The sequence below is a fragment of the Homarus americanus genome, unplaced genomic scaffold (assembly GCF_018991925.1).
Source record: "Homarus americanus isolate GMGI-L3 unplaced genomic scaffold, GMGI_Hamer_2.0 scaffold17726, whole genome shotgun sequence".
Classification (NCBI taxonomy): domain Eukaryota; kingdom Metazoa; phylum Arthropoda; class Malacostraca; order Decapoda; family Nephropidae; genus Homarus; species Homarus americanus.
In genome coordinates this window covers 154546-173168 of record NW_024729145.1, presented here as the reverse complement: position 1 = coordinate 173168, position 18623 = coordinate 154546, and the positions used below count along the sequence as shown (strand labels likewise).

Here is an 18623-nt window from a genome sequence, read left to right as displayed (position 1 = left end):
TACAACAAGGTGTCGGTGTAAAGAGGTCAAGGGTAAGGGAGAGCTGGGAGAGAGAAGAGGGGGTGAGGGAGGGAATACAATGAGGATCAAGGCAGGGTCAAGCACGGCAAGAATCTTAACTGGCTGGCAGAATCGCTACTCAGGATGTCTGTCAGTCAGTCAAGGTGCACACTATTAACGCAACTTAAAGCTAAAGCATGGGTCTGGGGCCCTTAAATGACGAGCAGTGACCAGTGAGACAAGACAGTGGCGGGACTATGGTAAGCAGTGAGACAAGAAAATAAATGGCAACGACGAAATACATTAATGGCGGCCAAAAAAAAAGTCGATCTGAAAACATATAAAAAATTCAGATAGGTTAAAATCATCCAGCAACAACACATGATGTCAGAGAATAAACTGAGCAAACCTACAGTTCAGTTCAGGTGGTGAAGGAGGGTAATCCAAAGAGTCAAAACAGAAGAGGCGAAAACGTGGAAGAAACATGACGGGAAAAACATTGAACGGTGATGGCAAAAGACACCTGCCTTGGTGAGTGAATGGCACTGTGTGAAGTGACAAGGGAGGGAATAATGGAGTTACTAAAGTAGATGAGGTCTTTAAACCAGAGTGAGAATTAAATTTGGTAAAACACAAGTTTGAGGGTAATGGATGAGAAAGGTGAAAGTAGACGTGGAAAAAGAAAGATGAATATGGAACTGTCCAGGAGTGAAGCGGAACATAAATGTGTTACTGATAAATATAATACGAGACTCTGCATCTATTAATATAAAGAGGCCAATACAGTACAGGGAAGAAAACAATTTCCCATTGGTCTCTTAAAAGTTCACCTACGGTAAGTGGTGCCACTATCTATAAAAATATTTTCATAAAACATGAGGTGAGTAAAACAAACCCAGAGGTGACAATTATGTAGAACACATTTAAAAACACATCGAAAGATAATGAGGAGCAGATGACAAAAGACTCCCTGAGGACAATATATTAACACACAAAAGTATTCAATGGAATTAACACAAGTTGATGAAACCAATACTTTTTAAGCGACTACAGTTCTGTACGTACGTACGTACGTACGTACACACACACACACACGCGCACATACACAATCTTGGGGAATCGTCTGACCTGCTGCTTACCTACGGTAATCAAAACTTACACTATACAATAATACAAGCTGGACTTGTTTGGGTTACTCTGATTGGTGTACAGGTAGGTAATATGGCTTATTTGTATTGAGAGTAAGTGAAAGTAAGAGAGAGATTTATCAACTATAAAAGAAAAGTTTAGACACATTATTGGTACACCGAGAAGAAGAGAGTAAGAAAATAACAAGTGTCCAGACAGTCACACGCGTGGTCAGGAGGCGAGGCAGCAAGAGAGCGAGAGTGGTGGACTGTTTACCTTTGTTCCAGGGTTCAGGTAGCCTCTGAAAAACACAAAGAGAAAGGAAAAGTCAGAGATGGAACGGGCAATAGACTATAAATAATATGGAGCGAGAATCAGCCTGATGCACCACGAAGATATAAAAACAAATTCAAAAAAATTATCAAGATTTAAGATGACAAAATGACCAGGCATTATCTCGCTTAGAATACTTAAAAGAGAATAAAGGATAATAAGACCATTTAATAAATGAATAAGTAGTATCAAACACAAGAAATTAGTATCTTATGTTTCACAGGAGAGTACACAAGTTCAACACCAATAAGATATACTTAAAAAAGATAAGTGAAATGTTAAATAATTTCGGCAGAATGGACAGGAGTTTGTTGTAAAAGTAAAGAATCCATAGTTCAGTATTGTATAGTATAGTGGTCCTGTAAAAAAAGAAAAAAAAGAAGCAGAATACTGTATAATATTGGAGTCAAATGTGGATTTTAGTGTGGGCGAGGACTGATACTGGTGAGGAGGGTGAACCAATGTTGCCTAAAGGGTTGGGTCCATCTTGTATCATGCAGGGGTAGCAGCTGTAGCCTCCTATTCCAAATCAGTAGTTGGTGGGCGGCTCTTTAGGACGGGACAAAACTTCTAGAGGCGCGTCACTAAAGACTCGAGGGATAGTTAGTTCTCTCTTGTCTTTAATATAACCACAAACCATAGAGACGAGGGACACATCGGGATTAAACTAAACAATAAAAAAATACAAAAGGGAACAAACATGTGAGGTGCTGTCCACTTCCGGTTGGACGCCTCAACAACACAGCCAACTGGAACAAAGGCTGTAACATGATGTATTAATTTACCAGTGAGCATACGACAGGTCACAGCACTGCCAAGGGAGAGCGAGTGAGGAATTGATGAATCGACAGAACACCACCAGATGTAACACACGGACAATCACACACACTTTGAAGGTCAGGGATAAGATGATACGAGAATATTATAGCAGAAAGTTTGGGTGGAAGTGAAACTGATTAACCCAAAAGTGGCAACATGAATAAATAATCAAGGCTAAGTGCTGTAGTGGCCTGGGAACGTATGAGCAGGTTGAAACAGGAGGGCTTTACAGCTCAGTGTGAGTGGCATGCTAAAATGCATTTCAAATAGTTTAGAGTCGAGAGTTGACGGAAAAGCCGGCGGAACAATGAAACATCATATATCACACATAAGGACAGTTCATCCTACACAACACATTCATTAAACATCTATTATAATAAACCCTCCCTTTTTAAAGAAAACAAATACTGTATAATGCAAAAGCATTATAAAACTCCTTTATGTTTACCTAACACTTGACCAGTGATCTGTAAATCAATAAGTGTATGGCCAGCTCACAATAATAAGTTTAAGACAAATACAATCCAGTCCTATCAATACAACTAAACATCAAGCGTCCTTTGACACAATTATCATAAGTCAGTCTTGATGAAACAAAACCCATTTCCTCTAACATGTCTCCATAAATATACAGTGTCTAAGAGTAACTGGGGTAGAACATAAGGCATACTTGTACACGTGACGTAAAAAACCCAGTGTTGTCATATACCCCAGACTGCTCTGTGTCATTTCATACTGACAAGGTATTGCGATACAGACCAATTCATTTCATAATGAAATAAAACTCGTTCGTGCTACTTTTGCAGGTAAGTCGCGATATCTACGACAAGAATCAACATGTTAGAAACAGTGAGAGGCAGTAACGTTGCCGGAGCAGCTCTCACTGCTCAGCGAGGGAGGACCCGGCACATACCGCCAAACCCTGTGAGTACTGTAGGCCTAAAACAAGTTTCTCAGATCGTTGATTTTGGAATACTTTCTTGGAAAATTAAGAGTTGAAAAAATAATAATAAAAGTCTGAAGCAAAAATGAAAAAAATCGTAAGTACACCATAAAAAATTCAAAACTGCCACCACTGTGTAAAAAAAATGGTGTCCTATTAATGAAGATTTCTCACTTTGTCTAACGGGTGAACGTGACGGCACGGCCCATTGGAGGCACAGCGAGCACAGAACACTGACTATTAATGAGGTGTACAGTTTGTGAGGAGGAGGTAGGCTGGCACTGCACTCTACCGTCTTCATGTCTTCACCTTCAAAGTCTGGCATCCATTCAAGGCTCGATGGCTTAACATAACACTCAGCACTGACTTACAAAAATTGCGTCACAACCAGATATTAAACGCTATAAAATGATGCAATTCAGAAGAACACCCACAGTCTGGAACACCCTACAGCCTGGAGCACCTCACAGTCTGGAGCACCCCACAGCCTGGAGCACCCCACAGCCTGGAGCACCCCACAGCCTGGAGCACCAACACCTTAGAGGATTGGTAAAAACAGCCCGACAACATTTAGAGTGGAGGACTGTAGTCGCCAACCCTCAGATAAGAAGGAACTCTGAGAAGAAAACTTTAAATACTAGACCAACTCAGGACAGTGGCAGGGATTTAAACAGGATAAGAATAGACTCGGGTAGGGTGGGAGATGGGTGCACCTGGCGGGTATGTACAGTATAAGGTGTGGCGTGATTCAGGGAAGGCGATACGAATTTTCTATCTACTGTATTGGAGGAGGAAGGTGGATCAATTGTGACTGATTGGAGGAGGATGTGGGGGAGGGAGGTGGTGGTAGTGTGGAGTATATGGGAGGAGGGTGGTGGTGGTGTGGAGTACTGTATATGAGAGGAGGGTGGTGGTGGTGTGGAGTATATGGGAGGAGGGTGGTGGTAGTGTGGAGTATATGGGGAGAGGGTGGTGGTAGTGTGTGGGGGATGGTGGTGGTGTGGGTATGGGGGGTGGTGGTGGTGTGGGTATGGGGGAAGGTGGTGGTATATGTGGAGTATATGGGGAAGGTAGTGTGGAGTATATGGGAGGGTGGTGGTAGTGTGGAGTATATGGTGGTAGTGTGGGGTGGTGGTAGTGTGGAGTATATGGGGGAAGGTGGTGTGTAAGTGAGTATATGGGAGAGGTGGTGGTAGTGTTGAGTATATGGGGGAAGGTGGTGGTAGTGTGGGTATATGGGGAGAGGGTGGTAGTGTGGAGTATATGGGGGGAAGGTGGTGGTAGTGTATATGGGGAAGGTGGTGGTAGTGTGGGTATATATGGGGTGGTGGTAGTGTGGGTATATGTAGTGTGGGGAGGTGGTGGAGTAGTGTGGAGTATATGGGGGAGGTGGTGGTAGTATGGTGGTGGTGAAAGGTGGTGGTCCAGGAGAGGGTATAAGTACCAGCCCGACAAAATTTATAACGTAACCTTTTTACAACAGCCCCTCCTCATATAAAACAGACCTACTTTTTTTACACCCCTCTACAACCCACCACCCTCTACAACCCACCACCCTTCTCACTTCTACAACCCACCACCCCTCTACTCCTCTACAACCACCACCCTCCTCTACAACCCCCACCCTCTACAACCCACCACCCCCCCTCTACAACCCACCACCCCTACAACCCACCACCCCCCTCTACAAACCCCCCCCTCTACAACCCACCATCCCTCCTCTACAACCCACCATCCCTCCTCTACGTAATACACACACCGAAATTATCATGTAACGTGTTCACTGACGACACTAAAGCTCTGGTCAATCTCTACTTGTAACACACAATATCAGCCAAGGCAAGAGATAGCTACAGTCTCAGTGCCAACGATCCATCTACTGCTGTACGGTAGACACAAACACTGAAGATGGTGGCAACTAATTTATCTACTGCATTATCTTCAGTTTTTTTGTACAACTGAAATAATTTAATGTACCGTATCAGACTCTCCGAATGTTTACAGTGTTTTGGAAAGTCGATCTATTTGATAATGTAATTAAGATTGCCGAATACGTTACGAATAACACAAAAATTCCCGGGAGAAATGTGAGCACCACGAGAAAATCAACAAGGGAACAAGTAACAGCTTATCTCCTGTCGTATCTTACGCTACTAAATCACAAACAACGGCACCCACAAAGGTCGAGTCAATACTGTACTGTATTGGAGGAGTCAAATGTGAAGGTCTCGACTTACAGGTAAAGTAAGTTTGGAGTCCAATAGTCTGAGCCTGGAGCACCCCACAGCCTGGAGTACCCATAGCACCCCACAGCCTGGAGTACCCATAGCACTCCACAGCCTGGAGTACCCATAGCACCCCACAGCCTGGAGTACCCATAGCACCCCAGCCTGGAGTGCCAGCACTCCACAGCCTGGAGTACCCATAGCACCCACAGCCTGGAGTACCCATAGCACAGCCTGGAGCACCCCATAGCAACCCACAGCCTGGAGCACCCCATAGCAACCCACAGCCTGGAGCACCCCATAGCAACCCACAGCCTGGAGCACCCCATAGCAACCCACAGCCTGGAGCACCCCATAGCAACCCACAGCCTGGAGCACCCCACAGCCTGGAGGAGACACGTTTGACTCAAAGTGCACACCATATCGCCCTTGACAGGAACACCGCTGCGATAAGGCCTGAACCAACACAATGCTCCACTCCTGAGATAAAGCAATAGCTAGCCAGCGACCGTCCCACACAGGAGACCTTTACTAGTATTTTGTTACATTGTAATTCACCTTCACCGCTGATTATTAACTACCTTACCATCTAGTTTTTGCCACAAGTTAACAATCGTATTATACACCCCAAAGGATGAAACTCATCAAATTTGGCAATCTTATCTTGAGCAAGTTCTACCGTAGCCAAAGATAACATTGGTCCTTTTGTGTGTCCAATACAAAGGTTATAAACTTTCCGTAGAGTCGACAACTAAAATTATTTACGAGTGTTTCCTGATCTATGTTCAACAACGCAAGTACGGTATTATGTTCTTTCCATTCAACACAAACACACGGAGCAGCGAGTATCTTATTAAAAAAGAATAAGCTGCAAAGGTTGTCTAGTCCATCCGGTGGCAGGTGATAATACAGTTCTCTCGTATGACTACTACCACACAGGGCTTCCGTAACATGAGCAGATTGAGCACTGTACAAAAATATAATTGCTAATATAATTTTTCAATGGATTAAAACCCACTACCAAAATATGAAAACGTATGAATCCCATTGACTGAAATTTCACAAGTCCCGATGTCCTGTTAGGCTAAGTTCAGTTTGCCTCTGGTGGACCTTTTTTCCTATAACTGCAGTAGACTGGCAGCAGGCAGACTGTGTATTCACCCGAGTCACGTACACTGGCTGCTTAACAAGGTTCACTCTCACGTGTACATAGATCACAAACATAAACACCAATTAAAATGCGAGTGTGTACAGCTGTCACGTGAGCTCCATGTGGGACCACCACAACCTCCTCGTACACAATCACAAACATTTGTGAACAAGGAGGAAAACTTTTCGTCTAATTTAGCGCGTCTTGCTCAACCCATTGGTTAAAAAAATGGCAAGAGGGAGGAAATGGAGACGGGATGGGCCCCGAGTTTGGAAATATCAAAGAATGCTGAACAACTGTATAAACTACAGATTTGGTCAAAGCCAAGATGTAACTCTTACTCCGAGTAAAGCTTCTGGTAATGAAACAACAAAAGAAGCATTATCACGCATATTTTTAAGACAACTTATGCACATTCTAACAGCACATACAAAGAAAAAAATCTCTCTACGAAGAAAATAACACTGAAAAAACGGCCGTGACTTCGAAGACGTATATCGTATCACTAGGATCAAGGCAACAGGTAATGTAAAGTTTCCCCTTAACTAAAGCATAAAGCACATGCTATCTACATGTACTACCCATACCTAAGTACATGGCCATTACGGTATACTCCAACCTCCCTCTCCAAACTTCCCGTAACCTCAGTACTTTTCGCCACCATCCAATGGGTAGCTATATAGTATATTCCATACTCGTAGCCCAAGTGTATGAGAAGACACAATAGTGCTGACTTCACCGCCACATCGAGAGATACGGATGTGTACATAGGCAGTGATATAAAAGGGTCATGTTGACAACTTAACTGTCTAAAAATTATAGGAAAAAATAGTGGGGGACTGTCTTTTTTTCCAGCTGCACATCACAAATCTCGTGACACGATAAATTTCAAGATCTGACAAGAGGATTAACGAAACAATAACGAGGATAATGACACCAACATTGATGAAGAAAATGATAGCAACGACAATGGAGACAAATGGATAAAACTCCTCCCTCCGGATGAAGGGGGAGACTTCACGAACCACGACATAGGCGCCCGCGGGGAAGAGCCAATCATTCCCCTGAATGGAACGAGATGGGGTAATACATTTTGAAACGTTGGAAATGACAAGCGCAGAATTCTGGATTCTCGCTCTCCTGCCACCTAGAGGTACAGTATATTACCCTAAACACTGTAAAAACCTTGAAACTACTCGCCCATCAACCTTACCAACAATTAATCCTAGTTTCATTTTTTTATTCCCTTAACCTTGATGAAAACACCAACAAATTCTTAAAATAATTAATAAGTTTACCATCCTGCTGCCCAACTAAACACCCACCACGATTCATTGTCAAAGTCGCCCCTCTTCATTCTATTCATTTAAATTTTGACCCACATAAACCACAGGTAATAACCTCCGGAAGTTCTTTAACTCCAAAACCAGTTCTTGACAAGATCACCCTCACCTCTCCCACCACCCCTCTATGGGCACCATTAATCTTGAAAGGTTTTAACCCATTGAGTGGCAGAGTTTCTCTCAGCTCAATGAAATTGTGTGTCGCTAGTCGAAATAAAATACTTGAGTGCGACACTACTCCTTAAAGGGTTAAACTACCGTACTGAGGCCATATACTACAGCACCCCAACTTGAATATGCATCCACTCACTCACACGAACAGTAGTTCAACCACTCACTCTCACACGAGCAGTAGTTCAACCACTCACTCACACGAGCAGTAGTTCAACCACTCACTCACACGAACAGTAGTTCAACCACTCACTCTCACACGAGCAGTAGTTCAACCACTCACTCTCACACGAGCAGTAGTTCAACCACTCACTCGAGCAGTAGTTCAACCACTCACGAGCAGTAGTTCAACCACTCACTCACACGAGCAGTAGTTCAACCACTCCACAAGCACGAGCAGTAGTTCAACCACTCACTCTCACGAGCAGTAATTCAACCACTCACACGGCAGTAGTTCAACCACTCACTCACACTCAACCACGAGCAGTAGTTCATCACTCACTCACGGCAGTAGTTCAACCACGAGCAGTAGTTCAACCACTCACTCACTCACTCGAGCAGTAGTTCAACCACAGTCACTCACACGAGCAGTAGTTCAACCACTCACTCACACACAGAGTAGTCAACCACTCACTCTCAACCACTCACTCACACGAGCAGTAGTTCAACCACTCCACACTCACTCACACGAGCAGTAGTTCAACCACTCACTCCACACGAGCAGTAGTTCAACCACTTCACTGAGCAGTAGTTTCAACCACTCACTCACTCACTCACTCACACAGTAGTTCAACCACTCACTTCACACGTAATCACTCAACCAGTAGTTCAACCACTCTCCACACGAGCAGTAGTTCAACCACTCACCTCACACGTAGTTCAGAGCAGTGGTTCAGTCACTCACACGAGCAGTAGTTCTCACTCACACGAGCAGTAGTTCAACCACTCAACTCACTCACTCCGAGCAGTAGGTTCAACCACTCACTCACACGAGCAGTAGTTCAACCACTCTCTCACACGAGCAGTAGTTCAACCACTCACTCACACGAGCAGTAGTTCAACCACTCTCTCACACGAGCAGTAGTTCAACCACTCACTCACACGAGCAGTAGTTCAACCACTCTCTCACACGAGCAGTAGTTCAACCACTCACTCACACGAGCAGTAGTTCAACCACTCACTCACACGAGCAGTAGTCCTCTAAATTGTGACTGGTGAATACACAACATTTTCTATTTTTATTGTACATTTCGTCAACACTGTTTAGATCCACATATTCCCATATATAAATCTTGATTGTTTGTCCCCTACAGCTATTATCTTTGTTGTTTTAAACATAAGAACACAAGAATTAAGGAAACTGCAGCGCCAATACTAGGCAGCCCTGTTTACACCCAACCGCTCATACAGTATATTTGCCCAACCTATGTTTGAAGATTCCCAGCGTTTCGAGTTAATGATGGTGTTTGGTAACTTGTTCCACTTATCCACTACTATTATTTCCAAACCAATGTTTACCGTATTGCCGCCTAAACCTAAATTTGTCTAATTTAAAACTATCTTACACTTATACAATTCGATCACATCGCCTGCCACTTTACATCTCAAAGATATGTAAATTCAGTTCTTTTAATGTCTATACACAAGGTCCCTAATGCTCAGGTTTAACTCTAGTCATCCTTTTCTAAATACTCACATAAAAAACAATGTACAATTTTATTTACACATAACATTACATACTGGTGATACAGCTACACCCGTCATGTGGTTTGATGCCCCATTCATCCCGACTACTACGGTTTCTTGCTGTCTATAGGTTTCCGCGTCTTTATTTTAACTTTGATATTTCTTTTTCTGTATCGTTTTCCTTTTTTTTATGTTCCATCTTCCTACAAACTGCCATACACCTCTACTTCCTACTTCGTCTTCCGCTGTGCTCTAATTATCCTTGCACAGTTTATCCTCATTTTTTCCCTGTTGCCTCACCCAAATCCACTATCAAAAGCAGGATAAACCCGGCAAGGCTTCACTGAAAAACATACTGGTTCTACTAACTCCGAACCAATGAACCAACCCGATGTCACCACAGACTTCAGCCCAAGGACCCTCCTCTTGTTTTGAAACTATCAGACACGAATTTCCGTAAGAAAGGAAACCAATGCGAGACTTGTGCGAAGGTTATCCTGTGTTAGGCCATTCTGTGTCTCCGCCTTAACAACACCACGACACGGAGATAACATCAGCGGCAGCCTACATGCCTCACAGATGGCGGAGTAATTCTTGGGTGAGCGTGTTAGTGGCAGTAGTCATGCCATGGTCCACCTCCCGGGTTCTGTAGCTACCTGCCTCTACTTATGTCTTCTCCTCAGCTCACTGGATGGACCTCTCAACTATGACATCAAAACTTTCTTCAATATCTCAAATTCTTAAGTTTCCTTCAACTTCTCCGTTACATACAAGTAATTTCTTCAGTTTTTCTTTCCAAACCGTCATCAGTCACTGTTTCAGCCCAGTTACACGGACAAACGCTTCTGAATCCCTTTACTGCTGTCTAATTGGCGATCGCTTTGTTGGTTCCTGTTGGGCCAGGTGTCTCCATCAATGTTACCCAACAGTGAGTACACTCATATTCCCAACAGTAAAACAAACACATGGGTAACAACTCGTTTCCATATTAAGCTAAAGCTCATTATAAATAAAGGCAACTGCAGTAGGCTTATTGGCCCACACTGTTGACATCCAACCCTTATCATTCAATATCTACCCGACGAGTTTCAGTTGATGCTGGTGTTTCCTAACTTGTTCTATTTATTCACAACTCAATTTCTGAACCAATGTTTACCTTTCGTCATGGCGCCTTTTTTTTTTACTTCCTTTCATGGAGCGCGTCCCAATTTTATCTATTTTGCTATTCCTGTTTTCTAATAGCCGTGAACTAGTGCCTTGACGGTGTTTGTATACCTGACGTGATAATTAAAGACACGAAGCGCTGGCGAGGATTCATGTAATTAATATATATATATATATATATATATATATATATATATATATATATATATATATATATATATATATATATATATATATATATATATATATATATATACCGAAGCAGCAATGAATCGAAGAGGTGCGTTAATCATTACCTGAGTGGGAGTGTCGTGAACCACTACTAAGAGGCTCCCACGACTATCATCCTGCAGGTGTGTGACATTCTTAGCACAGCCAAGGAGGTGGTGGTCCGCGTGTCAGACTCTTACGGTAAGTCACGAAGGTGGCCGTAAAGCACAAAGGCATGTCTGCCCTCCCCTCTCCCTCATACACAAACGTCATGTAATAGTGGAATTATTTATTACATGCGTGAACACTTTCTACTGCCAGGTCAACAGATACCTTAAACCTGCTCTTACAACCTCTACGTCTCACAGGGTTTTTTTTCTTTTTAATTAATATAGAGTTCTGAAAGATGGTCACAAAACATATACCTTTCAAAAAATAAAAGTAGAAAACACTTTTAATTTCAAATTGAAATTAGCACCCCAGCAGATATTAAACTCTAATCCGAAACTTTAATCAGCGATGGGTCTATACGGGCTACTTTCATTTGAAGTCTGCAAAAGAGGGTCGAAAAAAATATGAATTCTAACATTTTATTCGTCACTCGGGCTTCTTGGAGCATGAACTAGCGAGGCTCTCCCTCCCACGTTACACCGACACGGGATGTACGATAACTCTTGAGGTTTTTAGTACACTTAGGTAATTAAACAGAATATAGATAGACATAATCCGCGCAGACGTATAAATTTTTCGCCACGCTCAGTCCTACCATCCATCCCTCCCCTCCTAAATGGTTCAAAGAGATTCCGTCACCGATTCAGTATAAACCAAACTTAATCTAACCATGGCTTCATCGCCTCGAAAGTTGCAATATTATTTACTAAATTTAATAAATATAACACAGTATTCAATAGACCGGTGACGAGCTGTCTGCCCACCCTCTCAACTATTCAGGAGCCACAAAACAGCCTTTCAACTTAAAGAATACCGCCAAAAATAATTAAACACCCAGTCGCCGTCACTATTGTCTTTACAGATGAATATGCACCACTCACACCACCGATTATCATGACAGCAAGCTCCCTGTAACAATTACTATTACCATAACATCTGGTACAGTAGTTCCTTTGTGTCGCCGTCAGGTTTAGCGAACACATTCTCTACTTGACCACCCACGTGCCTTACCCCTAGCTAACGCCTGGTGTAGTGGAATCTACTACCTGCTCCTCCACCTGTTACAGTAAAGTAGGTATATTACGAGAAATATCTGTTACAACTATTCTATTGTGTAACTTCACCTGTTGGCTATCAGGAAGATATATATCACTGAAGCTGTAAACTAGCTACACATACACAGTACACACACACTTTTTTTTACCATAAACCACTCATATATGCAGTAATACGAGCAACATTTACCATACATACATGCAGTAATACGAGCAACATTTACCATACATACATGCAGTAATACGAGCAACATTTACCATACATACATGCAGTAATACGAGCAACATTTACCATACATACATGCAGTAATACGAGCAACATTTACCATACATGTAGTCTCGTTCAAGATTCTTCGAACACTGCTGGAGACAGCTGGCAACAAAAAGGCCGTTTGTTTACCATAGTACGTAGTAATAATTATGAATGAATGTAAAAGCCCAACCAATAATTAAGCAATGGGGGACCAAGTAACCAATCACCGATCACTTTTACATTCATACATAATTTTTAATACGTACTACAGTAAACAAACGGCCTTGAGTTGCCAGTTGTCTCCAGTGTTCGAAGAATCTTGAACGAGATTATACAATGTCTGCCTTTCACGAAAAATAATTTGTTCAACTTCGGTTTTTCACACAATAAACCGGACAACTTTCTAATATTCTTATCAAAATAGTAGGTTGAATTGGCCATCAATATCTGTGAAATGTAGAGCCGTGGACGGGAACACAAAGATTTATGTAACATCCTGGCTTTTACAATCAAAATACTGGAGCAAGTTGGGTGACCGTCGGCTGCCGAGTCACCGTGTTGTGTTAGGTAACTGGAGAATTCATGCAACAATGTGCTTCTCCTACACAAGTAAACCGGTAATGAGGGTTGGCGGTCGACTACTGCGAATCGTCAAAATACAACCACCGACCCAGCAGGCCTATTATATAGACAGGAACTGGAAAAATCCTCAGAATGTTACGCCCTTTAAACAATCTAAATAATGTACAGTAGTAGGGCTTGGTTGGCGGTGGGCTGGCGTTTGTGGCACCCACGAGAAACAAACAATGTGGGTAAACAACAAGCACCTACAGGTACGACCAACTTCAGATGGCAGCGTTTTACGACTTGGCAGGTCATTTCGATTTGATGTCGGGACGAAAACTAATAATTATGTGTACGTCATATCCTTTCCTAAAGGGGAGAGGCACAAGGCGAGACGCGAGAAATAGGGCGGAGGTTAGAGGAAGATGCACTTGGATGACGGGAAGGGGCGGGGAAACACGTACACTGTTTACGTTAGGTTATTAGAAAGGAGGATGGGGAGTTGAGGAAGTTCGAGGAGGATAGAGGGAGACAAAAAAATAAAGTTGGGGAGAATAATATTAAAGTGGGAAATCGACAATTGTTTGGAAATATGAAGATAGAATGAAAGAGTTGGCGAGTTAAGGAAATAAGAGGCGACGTAACGTGGCAAGAAAGTGAAATAAAGTGATGTTAAGATGACGGGACGGTATAGAAGGTGGAGTAGGGGGATGATAGGACAGTATGGAACAGGTCTGTGTAGTGAAGGAAAGGAAGATTTCACAGCGCCACAATAAAAGGTTGAGTGCTTTTCGCTAAAAATCAACTACAGGTACAATTATTTACCAAAACACTATTGCACCCACATAAAAAAATATATACATGTACAATAAATATATAAATGTGCTTGCCCTAACAGGAAATGTAGTAATGCCGGAAATGGACTAAACGTATGAACGAAGATGCAACAGGGCCTACTATACTATTATGGGCATAAAATGGCCCACACATACGCACCTATTTTACATATTCAGCAAGGTGGCTCAAGGGGCCCAACTCGACGGGCCCCTCATCCATCAGTGGAGAGTGATACCCCCACCGGGACAGCGAGAGTCTCCTTCCACTTCCTACCTCCATTACACAGGCGTGTGGTCGAACAACACTCCCCACCAGCGTTTATGTTGACACCTACAGTGACGTACTAATAGATCTATGAAAATTTGGGGGACGCATCTAGAGAAATAATACCGAGTGAACAGACAGTCCCCCACCACCTGTAACTCCCTGCCATCACCCACACACCTGACTTCCGGCCATCAAGAGTCTGTATCCATCCATACTGGTCCTCCACCCATTTGGTTCCTACCACCCAGTGTCCACCCACCACCACACTCCCTCGCCCAGTGTCCACCCACTACCACACTCCCTCGCCGTGTCCACCCACTACCACCTCCCTCGCCGTGATACCCACTACCACACTCCCTCGCCCAGTGTCCACCCACCACCACCTCCCTTCGCAGTGTCCACCCACTACCACCTCCCTCACCCCAGTGTCCACCCACTACCCCCTCCTCGCCCCAGTGTCCACCACTACCACACCTCCCTCGCCCAGTGTGCCCCGCACACACTCCCTCGCCCAGTGTGCACCCACCACCACACTCCCTCGCCCCGGTGCCACCCACCACCACCTCCCTGCTTGAGTGTCCACCCACCCTCACACTCACTCGCCCAGTGTCCACCCACCACCACCTCCCTCGCCCAGTGTCCACCCACCACCCACCTCCCCTGCTTAGGTATTACCCCACCCACCACTCCCTCGCCCAGTGTCCACCCACCACCACCTCCCTCGCCCGAGTGTCCACCCTAACCCTTACCACCACACTCCCTCACCCCACCACCACACACCACCACACTCCCTAACCACACCCCCCCCTCCAGTGTGTCCACCCATCACCTCCATCACCCAGTGCACACCCACCACCACACTCCATCCTAACCACCACCACCATGCTCCTAACTCACCACCAGTGTCCACCCACCACCACTCCCCTCGCCCAGTGTCCACCCACCACCACACTCCACCACACTCCCTGTACACCCCTACCACTCCCTCGCCCAATGTCCACTCCTGGCCACCACCACACTCCACCCCTTCCACCCACCACCACTCCTGCCACCAGCCACCATGCTCCTAACCCCACACACCATACTCCTAACCCAGTGTCCACCCACCACCACCTCCCTTACACCCAGTGTCACCCACTACCACACTCCCTCACCCAGTGTCCACCCACCACCACACTCCCCTCGCCCAGTGTCCACCCACCATCACCTCCATCACCCAGTGTCCACCCACCATCACACTCCGCCACCCAGTGTCCCACCCACTACCACACTCCTGCTTAGTGTCCACCCACCCATCACACTCCATCGCAGTGTCCACCCCACCACCACACACTCCCCTCGCCCAGTGTCCACCCACCATCACCTCATCACCCAGTGTCCACCCACTACCACCTCCCTCACCCAGTGTCCACCACCATCACCTCCATCACCCAGTGTCCACCCACTACCACACTCTCCCTCACGGTGTCACCCACCACCACACTCCCCTCGCCAGTGTCCACCCCCACTACCACACTCCCCTCACCCAGTGTCCACCCACCACCACCTCCCTCACCCAGTGTCCACCCACCACCACCTCCCTCACCCAGTGTCCACCCACCACCACACTCCCTCACCCAGTCCACCCACCACCACTCCCTCGCCCAGTGTCAACCACCACAATCGTGAGCCTCGCAGTGTCCACCCACCACCACCTCCATCACCCAGTGTCCACCCACTACCACACTCCCCTCACCCAGTGTCCACCCACCCATCACCTCTCCATCTTAGTCCACCCACCCACCACCTCCCTCGCCCAGTGTGCTACCATCACCTCCATGCCCAGTGTCCACCCACTGCCACTCCTCACCCAGTGTCCCACCCACCACCACCTCCCTCGCCCAGTGTCCAGCCACCACAATCGTGAGCCTCATGGTCTCCGCCACATCACCCTCCCTCGCCCAGTGCCCCACACCCACCTCCCTCGCCCAGTGTCCACCCACCACCACCTCCCCTCATGAGTGTCCACCCACCACCACCTCCCTCGCCCAGTGTCCACCCACCACCACCTCCTCGCCGTGTCACACCACCACCTCCCTCACCCAGGTGTCCACCCACCCACCACACCTCCCTCGCCGTGTCCACCCGCACACCACCCTCCCTCGCCAGTGTCACCCACTACCACCTCCCTCACCCAGTGTCCACCCACTACCACCTCCCTCCCACCACCCACCACCACCTCCCTCACCCTGTCCACCCACCACCACCTCCCTCCCACCACCACCACCACCACCTCCCTCCCACACCACACCACCACCACCACCACCACCTCGCCTCCACCCACCACCACCACCTCCCCTCCCACCACCCACCACCTCCCCTCACCGCCACCACCACCACCTCCCTCACCCACCACCCACCACCACCTCCCTCCCACCACCCACCACCACCTCCTGTCCACCCACCACCACCCCTCACCACCACCACCACCACCACCCACCACCACACTCCCTCACCCACCACCCCACCACCCACCTCCCTCACTCACCACCACCACCCTCACCTGTCCACCCACCACCACACTCCCTCCCCACCCACCACCACCACCACCACCTCCACCTGCACCACACTCCCACCCACCACCACCTCCCTCACCCCCCTCACCACCCACACCACCTCCCCTCCCACCCACCACCACCACCACCTCCCTCCCCAGTGTCCCACCCACCACCACCTCCCTCACCACCACCACCCACCACCACCACTCCCTCACCCAGTGTCCACCCCCCACCACCACTCCCTCGCCCAGTGTCCACCCACCACCACACTCCCCTCGCCCCAGTGTCCACCACCACCACACTCCCTCGCCCAGTGTCCTGCCACCACCACACTCCCTCACCCAGTGTCCACCCCACACCACACTCCCCTCACCCCGAGTGTCCACCCACTACCATGCCTGCCCAGTGTCCACCCACCACCACACTCCCTCACCCCAGTGTCCACCCCACCACCACACTCCCTCACCCAGTGTCCACCCACCACCACACTCCCTCGCCCAGTGTCCACCCACCACCACACTCCCTCACCCAGTGTCCACCCATTACCACACTCCCTCACCCAGTGTCCACCCACCACCACACTCCCTCGCCCAGTGTCCACCCACCATCACCCAGTGTCCACCTATCACATTCCGTCAATGTCCACCCATCATACTGTCGCATATATTAGTGCCTTATGTTATAAGTAACTCACAGTACCCTTACTTAGTGGAGTATCAACTTGTGTTGTTCTTACTCCCACCCCTTCTTTACACCCACCCTCACCAGCTGGCCACGCATCTCTACAGCCTCACACTTTTCATCAACCATTGAACTTACTCTGTTGCCTCACACACAAGAGTACTCCAAATTCATCCATTCCCACAAAAGCAGCCCTAAACCACTCTTCTTTATATCGCTCATCTAGAGGGTGTTTCTGAAATGTTTCATAATTCAGGGGGTGTATTCCTGAGACATACATAAGGATAAATGCCCCAAAGTTTCTGAGCTATAACACCTGAAGCTGGGTCCGGAATGCGAGAATAAATGAAATAATCCCTCTTGCTAGAACAATTTGTACACAATCAGAGGAATCTGATATGTTTTTTTACGGTCCGACTAATTACCCAAATGTACCCAAATGTAGCAAAATGTAGTCGCAATGAAGTCAAATAATGGTCCAACATGAATAAATCGGACTGCTCATCACTTCTCAACGAGTATTTGGTGTCACAAAGTCACCAAAAAAAATGGAAAACTTACTTTAATCTGAGTTAATAGATCGCGTGCATGTACCGAGGGAGCGAGGAATTACCCAAATGTAGCCGCAATGAAGTCAAATGATGGTCGTACAAGTGTAAATCGGGCTGTAAATCACTTCTCGATTATTATTTGATGTCATAAAGTCACAAAAAATTGGTAAACTTAATTTAATCTGAGTTGTGTTGTGTTAGGTTAGGTACATGCACTTGATCTATTAACTCAGATTAAATTAAGTTTACCAATTTTTTGTGACTTCGTGACACCAAATACCAGTCGAGAAGTGATTGGCAGTCCCATTTATTCATGTAGGACCATTATTTGACTTCATTGCGGCTACATTAGGGTACATTTGGGTAATTAGTCGGACCCGTTTTTTTACAGTAAATATTCAAAGTTCCGCCCTTCTCGATAGTTACCACTTACTGTAAACAGGGCTAGATATTTTGCTTTAGTGTCCAAATAATTGTTGCAGTCCTAACCTAACCAATTGTGTTATAAGTCCGAAACTATGGGGTATTGACACTA

General features: G+C 46.1%; 1 long non-coding RNA gene across 1 annotated transcript in view; it reads right to left on the bottom strand.

The window, feature by feature from the left end:
* Positions 1-976: 976 nt before the first annotated feature.
* Positions 977-18623, bottom strand: part of LOC121866344 — a 41262-nt gene continuing 23615 nt past the window's right edge. The window contains exon 3 of the long non-coding RNA XR_006088962.1: positions 977-1429. This is a non-coding gene — a long non-coding RNA (uncharacterized LOC121866344). The remainder of the gene's footprint in view (positions 1430-18623) is intronic.